Raw genomic sequence first — 10,000 nt, 5'->3', positions numbered from 1 at the left:
AGTGATCTCCAGAACCGAAGTCTGGCTGCAGCCCAATACCGAACAGCTAAAGCTGAGCTGGATAGAGCTATACGTGCCAGCAAAAAGGCCGCCTTCCAGGAATTGATCGATGCTGCGGAGGAAAACGTTTTCGGAGCCGGGTACTTAGTAGTCCTCTCCCGTCTTCGCGGTGGAAGGGCTCCACCCGAGACGGAGAGAGCGAGGCTTGAAAGCATCGTTACAGAGCTTTTCCCGCAACATCCGCCCTTCAACTGGCCCAGCATCAGTTCCGAGGAAGAACAGGAACAGCCTGCAGACCAGCAGACTCCATGGACCCAAGTCACGATCCCGGAACTCCGTCTGATAGCTAGCACCATGCCGAACAAAAAAGCGCCGGGCCTTGACGGAATTCCGAACGCCGCTGTCAAGGCTGCAATCCTTGCGTACACGGACGTTTTCCAGGCGTTGTACCAAAGCTGTCTGGAAACGGCTACATTTCCAGCACCATGGAAACGACAGCGGTTGGTACTGCTCCCCAAGCCGGGGAAACCACCGGGTAGCAGCGGGTCATACCGACCTTTGTGCATGCTGGATGCCTTAGGGAAAGTGCTGGAGAAGCTCATTCTAAACAGACTTCACAACCACCTGGAAGATCCTGCTGCGGTGAGGCTGTCAGACAGGCAGCATGGCTTCCGGAGGGGGCGATCTACAATTGGTGCCATTCGAACAGTGATCGAGGCTGGTCAGAGCGCGATGAGATTCCGCCGCACGAACGGGCGGGATAACAGGTTCCTGCTGGTCGTGTCAATGGATGTCAAGAATGCCTTCAATACGGCAAGCTGGCAGGCCATCGCCACTGCACTGCAGATGAAAGGAGTACCTGCTGGTCTGCAAAGAATCGTGAGGAGCTACTTCGAGAACCGAGAGTTGGTCTTCGAGACATCCGACGGCCCAGTAACTCGGTCCATCACGGCTGGTGTTCCACAGGGTTCGATTCTTGGCCCCACCCTGTGGAACACCATGTACGATGGAGTTCTGGACGTCGCCCTTCCGCAGGACTGCGAGATGGTGGCGTATGCTGACGACTTGGTGCTGCTGATTCCGGGCATCGACGTAAATGCAGTGAAGGCTGCAGCCGAGGAGGCGGTCGCCAGTGTCTCTCACTGGATGGCTCAACATCATCTCCAGATTGCGCCGGAAAAGACGGAGTGCGTGCTTATCTCCAGCACGAAGAACCCTACGCAGGTCACCATAAGAGTAGGGGACGTGGAGGTGACATCTTCCCGCACGATGCGTTACCTTGGGGTGACCCTTCACGATCACCTATCGTGGCTGCCCCATGTCCGAGAGGTAACCACTCGGGCAAGGAAGATAGCAGATGCCGTTACCCGCCTCTTGCGCAACCACAGTGGACCAAAGACCAGCAAAGCGCGACTGTTGGCCTCGGTCGCAGAGTCGGTCATCCGATATGCTGCGCCCATCTGGCATGGCGAGGTGACGAAGAGAGAGTGTCGTCGACTTTTGGAGAGGGTTCAGCGAGTCTCAGCACGGAGGGTGGCACGCACCTTCCGTACCGTAAGGTATGAGACCGCCACCCTCCTCGCCGGGCTGACCCCCATCTGTCTCTTGATAGAGGAGGATGCGCGAGTGTTCGAGCGTGTTAATGATCCGGGTCGGTCGATAACGAAGGCAGCCATCCGGTTGGAGGAGAGGCAGCGCACCATCACGATGTGGCAGAGCCAATGGGACGCCGAGGCCGACACCTCCAGATACACCCGGTGGACGCATCGGATAATCCGCGACATCAGCGCTTGGCAAGGCCGGAGACACGGGGAGATGACCTTCCACTTGGCCCAGGTGCTCTCTGGACATGGGTTCTTCAGAGAGTACCTGGCCATCAACGGCTTTACGGAATCCCCTGACTGTCGCAGCTGTGCGGGTGTTCCGGAAAATGCCCATCACGCCATCTTCGAATGCCCCAGGTTTGCTCGAGTGAGGATGGAGTACTTTGGTGAACTGGGGCCGAATCCGGTCACGCCGGACAGTCTTCAGGACTTCCTTATGGGCAGCCAAGACAACTGGAGCAGCTTCTGTGAGGCGGCACGTCGAATAACAACAACGCTGCAGCGTGACTGGGACACGGAACGAGAACAGCGGGCTGCTTCCAATCGTGAGGAAGCTGAAATACAACAGCAGCTACAGCGAGAGGAAGACGATCGCCGCACTGAAGAACGGCGGCAGCTCCACAATGAGGCAAATCGTGCCTACCGCCAGCGCAATAGGAGAAGTCAACCTACTCCACCAGCTCCACCACCAACACCCAGGGAGGCCGCTCGCCTCGAAGATGGGCGACGGAGAGTGGCCCGCTGGCGGGAAAGACAACGAATGATTCGGAACGGTGGAATCCAAATGCTACGAGCGCTGTTCGGCCATGATGCCTGGTCGAGCGAAAGTGACGATGAACCCGATGACGTCGAGCGAGGCGGACTTGATGCTGCCCAGCAGGCAGCAGCAGCCGAAGCCGAAAGAGCGGCACGCTAAAGCTAACTCTAGTAAAAAGAACAACGAAAGTGTAAAAAAAAAGAAAGGTGCTTCGGTACAGATATAGGGCTCCCCTTAAGGGAATGAATTCAGAAGAACAGTTTGGAAAATAGAATTTCAACTAAAATAAACGGAAAGGTGCGAACGCACGGCTAAAAAGTTAGGCTCCCTATGAGCATCACGTCCACCCTTAAATCCCTTCGCAGGGCATAAGGGGCGGATTATGAGAGGGCTGGGTTTTCTTTTCGATGTAACATACGATCAATAAAAATCCACTCGATATAAAAAAAAAAAAAAAGCCAGTTATCCCTGTGGTAACTTTTCTGACACCTCTTGCTAAAAACTCGTTATAACCAAAAGGATCGTAAGGCCAAGCTTTCGCTGTCCCGAAGTGTACTGAACGTTGGGATCAAGCCAGCTTTTGTCCTTATGCTCAGCGTGTGGTTTCTGTCCACACTGAGCTGACCTTTGGACACCTCCGTTATCGTTTTGGAGATGTACCGCCCCAGTCAAACTCCGCACCTGGCACTGTCCATGACGTGGACCGAAAGGACCTGTCCAGGAGTCTTCGAGCCGGGCGGCGCGCGGAACCGGGGGCAAACGTGACATCATAAACGATCGACCGCGCAGAAGCAGTGCACCACGAATGCACCGACGTACGCAAGCTTGTACCCTTGCGGGCCACGGCTCACGGTCGGACAAGCGGGTAACACGCTACACACGACGATGCTACGATGCAGTCTCCCCGGCGGCACCACCCAGCGACACACTGGACGCTGAGCGAGAAACACGGCGCATTGGGCGCGCGCAGGCGAACCGCCGCCACAGCCCCCCGGAGGAGGTGCGCGCACGATCCGGACCTGGGGCCCGCGCTTGTTCCACCCAATCATGTAAGTAAGGCAACAGTAAGAGTGGTGGTATCTCAGAGGCGAGCTCCACGAGGAAGCCCTCCCACCTATGCTGCACCTCCTATATCGCCTTACAATGCCAGACTAGAGTCAAGCTCAACAGGGTCTTCTTTCCCCGCTAGTGCATCCAAGCCCGTTCCCTTGGCTGTGGTTTCGCTAGATAGTAGATAGGGACAGAGGGAATCTCGTTAATCCATTCATGCGCGTCACTAATTAGATGACGAGGCATTTGGCTACCTTTTTTTTTTTTTTTTTTTTTTTTTTTTTTTTTTTTTTTTTTTTTTTTTTTTTTTTTTTTTTTTTTTTTTTTTTTTTTGTTAACGAAGAGTGAGCATATTCCATCCCCCTCTCCGACTCACCCAACTCGGCCGGTACGCTTGTGGTGCGTATTACTTCATGCGGAGTCGTGTGTGCGGTTGCACCCTGGGTCACGACGCATCTTCTGCGGCGATCTGGTCTGATGATTCTGCTTATTACGCTGCTTTCCGTGGTGCGACGCGGTCCCTTTGGTCCTATCGCCCACGCTTCGGGTGGGCAATGGGGGGTCGGCATCGTTGGTCACCACTCCAAGCACGTAAGGCAGTTCTCCTGAAACGAGATTTGGATAGAGGAAACAAGAAAAAGGAGAAAGAGATAGAAGAAAGCTGAAAATAGATGAGAGAAGAGAAAAAGAAAGCTGGAAAGAAACGAAATTAAATAAAAGATAACTAACTTTCCAGCTTACGGTGGCCCTTGCGGCGCGGGTTGTTGCCGTGCCGCAGGGCCTGAGGGACCACCATTTGCGTCCCTCGCCCGCCGTCTGGCCCGCCTGCGTCGCCTTGCCGTTGGTGGACGCTCAACATCCCATCTCGCTTGGAGAGTGGAGAAGATTGTCCTGGCGGCGGCGCGGACGGCCTCCCACGTTTCGCTGCGGGTGCACATTTCCGAGACGATGTTATCCATTGTTACTCGGGAATGGCACCGCTGCTGCATCTCGTTCCGGATCCGATCGAACCGTGGACAGTGGAACAGCACGTGTTCAACGTCTTCCACGGCGTCACCACATTCAGGGCAGTTGGGCGAGCCCTCCAGGATGCCTTTCTCGACGAAATAGGAGCGCAAGAACCCGTGCCCCGTGAGGAGCTGGGTGAGGAAAAAGTCAACTTCCCCATGCTTGCGGCTGACCCAGAGATTAATGTCTGGAATCAGCCTCCTCGTCTTCAGTCCTGGTGCTCCTGGTTGCCCTGCACCCGTTGTCCACTGGTCCTGCCAGCGCCTCATCGTCTCCTCCCGTTGCCGCTTTCGTATGTCCGATTGAACACCACCACTCGCTGCCTTTTCGTCGTGGCAGCGGATATCCTCCTGCATGAGGAGGACTAACGGGGTGGTGTTGGCGACAACGCAAGCGGCATCATAAGACACGGTCTGGAAGGCGCTGGCGACTCGGAGAGCCCCCGGTCGATGCGCCCTTTGGACCGATTTGCGATGGGTCTCCTTGTCGAGCACCCATCGCCCCCAGGTGGCAACTCCGTATCGGATGATACTGTTGCCGACGTTTACGAGCTGTCTCCTACTGCGGCTCTTAGGACCACGCTTATTCGGCATCAGGCAGGTCAAGGCATTCGTAATCTGTGAAGCCTTATTGACCACTCTTTCCAGATGCCGGCTGTGGTGCTGTTTGCGGCAGAGGTCCACTCCCAGGTACTTCAGCGTTTCCGTGGATTGGATCGAGTGACCGCCCGCTTGAAGCTCTGCGAGCTGCGGGACATGATGGGTACAAAAGATCATGAACCCGGTCTTTTGGTGGGCAAGTTCCAAACCGACTCCTTGCAGCCACCGCTCGATCCTCTCCAGGTTAGCCGTTGCTAATGCGCTGACCTGTTCCGTGGTCCTTCCCAAAAATGTGAAGGCCACGTCGTCAGCGAACCCGATGATGTCCGCTCGTAGTCCTTCGAGCGGCAAGCGGAGTAGGTCGTCGTACATGACGTTCCAAAGTGTTGGTCCTAGAACCGAACCCTGAGGAACGCCAGCAGATACAGTCCTCGACACTATTCCTTCATCCGTATCGTAGTGGAGCGTTCGGCCAATGAAATAGTTCCGCAGCAACGCCTGCAAATAAGGCGGAGTGTTTTTACGCTGCAGAGCTTGGCCGATCGCTGTCCAGTTTGCCGAGTTGAAGGCATTCCGGACGTCCACCGTTACCACCGCACAGAGACGATCTCCCTTTCGCTTCTTGTCTAGAGCGACTTTCCCGTTGTTCATCACCCGAGTGATGGCATCAACGGTTGAACGCCCTTTACGAAAACCGTATTGGGCGTCCGAAAGTCCCCCGGTCGACTCCAGATGGGTTGTCAGCCTCCGCTGAATTAACCGCTCTAAAATTTTCCCCAGCACACTCAGCAAACAAATTGGCCGGTACGACGAGGGCTCCCCAGGTGGTTTCCCCGACTTGGTAAGCAGCACCAGTTGTTGCCGCTTCCATGCATCGGGAAAAGTGCCTGCCTCCAGTAGCTGCTTGTAGCTTTTGGCAAAAACTTCCGGAAAAGCCAGAATTGCCGCAGCTGCAGCCATATTTGGAACATTGTCGTCCCCCGGAGCTTTCTTGGGGTTGAGTGAGCGGGCAATTTCCTTCAACTCTTCCGCCAACTCCTCCTCCGAGACCGGATCCTGTGGATCCTCACCTACTTCCGTCTCGGGCCACTCCATCGGGGGACGATCGGGAAAGAGCTCATTCACGATGAACTGGAGCTTGTTGGCATCCCGTTCCATCGGAACCCGAGCTCCTTCCCACTGCTGCTTGCGGATTTGGTACGCAGGGCCAAAGCCGTGCGGTTCCAATTGTTCCGGCAGATCCTGCTTGTGTTGGTCCTTGCTGAGTTTGATGGCCCGTTTCAGGGCAGCGCGTGCGTCCGACTTCATTTGACGCCTTTCCTCGCGCTGCTCCTCGGTCCGGGCCCGGTTGAACCGCCGTTTCATTCCATGAAAATGGCTGCGCAACCGATCAATCTCGGGCGTCCACCAATAAACTGGCCGCCGGCCCTGTCGCCTTGGGGGTTGCCTAGGCATGGTGCCATCACAGGCCACCGTGATGGCCTGGGTAAGCTCCTCTGGCGTAGCAACATGCCCAAAAATGTCCTGGTCCCTCAAGATTTCAACGAACAAATCCTTGTCGAAGAATCTTGTGGACCACCTTCCCCCATTCGCTGCTGAGTGTGCCTCGTTGTTGGCGCGCTGTCTCGGAACCCTGCCGACCACAAACTTGATAGTATTGTGGTCACTTGGGGTTTCGTCACACACGCGCCAATTGTTGTCCCCTACCAAGGAGGGGCTGCAAAAGGATACGTCCACGATGGAGTTGCGACCATTTGCCCCAATCCAAGTGCTCTGGTTGCCCTGGTTCAGGAGAACCAATCCCAGAGCAGCCGCCGCATCCATCACAACTCCCCCCCTAGATACCCTTTCCCCGTCGTTTGACCTCCGCTCCATCCCCCATGCACCTGACCAGGCGTTTACATCTCCCCCGATCACGGTGTCCCGATTCCGTGGAAGTACAGACACGATTTCGGTCCATTTGCGTTTGTACTCCTCGACAGTCAAATCGGAACCCACGGGTGGTAGGTAGACAGAACAAAAAACGATTCCCCGCATCTCGACCACAACGAAGTCCTCGCGTTGGTTGTCAATGATGCGCTGAAAAGGATAATCCCCAACTGATACCACTGCTACCCGACCAGTGGTATCGGTAACCCAGTTGCTGTTATTATTCGGCACCCAATAGGGGTCCGAGATAATCAGAATATCACAACCCTCGGCACGAGCACTTTGCAAAAGCAAGTCTTGTGCCGTTTGGTCATGGTTGAGGTTCTGTTGGAACACTCTAATCATGACTGGGCTGTGGGGTTACCTTTCCAAAGTAGGCATTTGGCTACCTTTTTTTTTTTTTTTTTTTTTTTTTGTTAACGAAGAGTGAGCATATTCCATCCCCCTCTCCGACTCACCCAACTCGGCCGGTACGCTTGTGGTGCGTATTACTTCATGCGGAGTCGTGTGTGCGGTTGCACCCTGGGTCACGACGCATCTTCTGCGGCGATCTGGTCTGATGATTCTGCTTATTACGCTGCTTTCCGTGGTGCGACGCGGTCCCTTTGGTCCTATCGCCCACGCTTCGGGTGGGCAATGGGGGGTCGGCATCGTTGGTCACCACTCCAAGCACGTAAGGCAGTTCTCCTGAAACGAGATTTGGATAGAGGAAACAAGAAAAAGGAGAAAGAGATAGAAGAAAGCTGAAAATAGATGAGAGAAGAGAAAAAGAAAGCTGGAAAGAAACGAAATTAAATAAAAGATAACTAACTTTCCAGCTTACGGTGGCCCTTGCGGCGCGGGTTGTTGCCGTGCCGCAGGGCCTGAGGGACCACCATTTGCGTCCCTCGCCCGCCGTCTGGCCCGCCTGCGTCGCCTTGCCGTTGGTGGACGCTCAACATCCCATCTCGCTTGGAGAGTGGAGAAGATTGTCCTGGCGGCGGCGCGGACGGCCTCCCACGTTTCGCTGCGGGTGCACATTTCCGAGACGATGTTATCCATTGTTACTCGGGAATGGCACCGCTGCTGCATCTCGTTCCGGATCCGATCGAACCGTGGACAGTGGAACAGCACGTGTTCAACGTCTTCCACGGCGTCACCACATTCAGGGCAGTTGGGCGAGCCCTCCAGGATGCCTTTCTCGACGAAATAGGAGCGCAAGAACCCGTGCCCCGTGAGGAGCTGGGTGAGGAAAAAGTCAACTTCCCCATGCTTGCGGCTGACCCAGAGATTAATGTCTGGAATCAGCCTCCTCGTCTTCAGTCCTGGTGCTCCTGGTTGCCCTGCACCCGTTGTCCACTGGTCCTGCCAGCGCCTCATCGTCTCCTCCCGTTGCCGCTTTCGTATGTCCGATTGAACACCACCACTCGCTGCCTTTTCGTCGTGGCAGCGGATATCCTCCTGCATGAGGAGGACTAACGGGGTGGTGTTGGCGACAACGCAAGCGGCATCATAAGACACGGTCTGGAAGGCGCTGGCGACTCGGAGAGCCCCCGGTCGATGCGCCCTTTGGACCGATTTGCGATGGGTCTCCTTGTCGAGCACCCATCGCCCCCAGGTGGCAACTCCGTATCGGATGATACTGTTGCCGACGTTTACGAGCTGTCTCCTACTGCGGCTCTTAGGACCACGCTTATTCGGCATCAGGCAGGTCAAGGCATTCGTAATCTGTGAAGCCTTATTGACCACTCTTTCCAGATGCCGGCTGTGGTGCTGTTTGCGGCAGAGGTCCACTCCCAGGTACTTCAGCGTTTCCGTGGATTGGATCGAGTGACCGCCCGCTTGAAGCTCTGCGAGCTGCGGGACATGATGGGTACAAAAGATCATGAACCCGGTCTTTTGGTGGGCAAGTTCCAAACCGACTCCTTGCAGCCACCGCTCGATCCTCTCCAGGTTAGCCGTTGCTAATGCGCTGACCTGTTCCGTGGTCCTTCCCAAAAATGTGAAAGCCACGTCGTCAGCGAACCCGATGATGTCCGCTCGTAGTCCTTCGAGCGGCAAGCGGAGTAGGTCGTCGTACATGACGTTCCAAAGTGTTGGTCCTAGAACCGAACCCTGAGGAACGCCAGCAGATACAGTCCTCGACACTATTCCTTCATCCGTATCGTAGTGGAGCGTTCGGCCAATGAAATAGTTCCGCAGCAACGCCTGCAAATAAGGCGGAGTGTTTTTACGCTGCAGAGCTTGGCCGATCGCTGTCCAGTTTGCCGAGTTGAAGGCATTCCGGACGTCCACCGTTACCACCGCACAGAGACGATCTCCCTTTCGCTTCTTGTCTAGAGCGACTTTCCCGTTGTTCATCACCCGAGTGATGGCATCAACGGTTGAACGCCCTTTACGAAAACCGTATTGGGCGTCCGAAAGTCCCCCGGTCGACTCCAGATGGGTTGTCAGCCTCCGCTGAATCAACCGCTCTAAAATTTTCCCCAGCACACTCAGCAAACAAATTGGCCGGTATGACGAGGGCTCCCCAGGTGGTTTCCCCGACTTGGTAAGCAGCACCAGCTGTTGCCGCTTCCATGCGTCGGGGAAAGTGCCTGCCTCCAGTAGCTGCTTATAGCTTTTAGCAAAAACTTCCGGAAAAGCCAGAATTGCCGCAGCTGCAGCCATATTCGGAATGTTGTCGTCCCCCGGAGCTTTCTTGGGGTTGAGTGAGCGGGCAATCTCCTTCAACTCTTCCGCCAACTCCTCCTCCGAGACCGGATCCTGTGGATCCCCACCTACTTCCGTCTCGGGCCACTCCATCGGGGGACGATCGGGAAAGAGCTCATTCACGATGAACCGGAGCTTGTTGGCATCCCGTTCCATCGGAACCCGAGCTCCTTCCCACTGCTGCTTGCGGATTTGGTAAGCAGGGCCAAAGCCGTGCGGTTCCAATTGTTCCGGCAGATCCTGCTTGTGTTGGTCCTTGCTGAGCTTGATGGCCCGTTCCAGGGCAGCGCGTGCGTCCGACTTCATTTGACGCCTTTCCTCGCGCTGCTCCTCGGTCCGGGCCCGGTTGAACCGCCGTTTCA

The 10,000-nt window shown here is 55.6% G+C and overlaps 1 protein-coding gene and 1 pseudogene across 1 annotated transcript in view; one reads left to right on the top strand and one right to left on the bottom strand.

Annotated features, from left to right (window-relative positions):
* Positions 1 to 10,000, top strand: part of LOC120951292 (involucrin-like) — a 27,976-nt gene that overhangs the window by 2,504 nt on the left and 15,472 nt on the right. The window lies entirely within an intron of this gene.
* Positions 2,519 to 10,000, bottom strand: part of LOC125908229 (large subunit ribosomal RNA) — a 10,415-nt pseudogene continuing 2,933 nt past the window's right edge.

Source organism: Anopheles coluzzii (assembly GCF_943734685.1).
Source record: "Anopheles coluzzii chromosome X unlocalized genomic scaffold, AcolN3 X_unloc_9, whole genome shotgun sequence".
Classification (NCBI taxonomy): Eukaryota; Metazoa; Arthropoda; class Insecta; order Diptera; family Culicidae; genus Anopheles; species Anopheles coluzzii.
The sequence above is the reverse complement of the archived record's forward strand: the minus strand, read 5'-3'. Positions and strand labels throughout refer to the sequence as shown.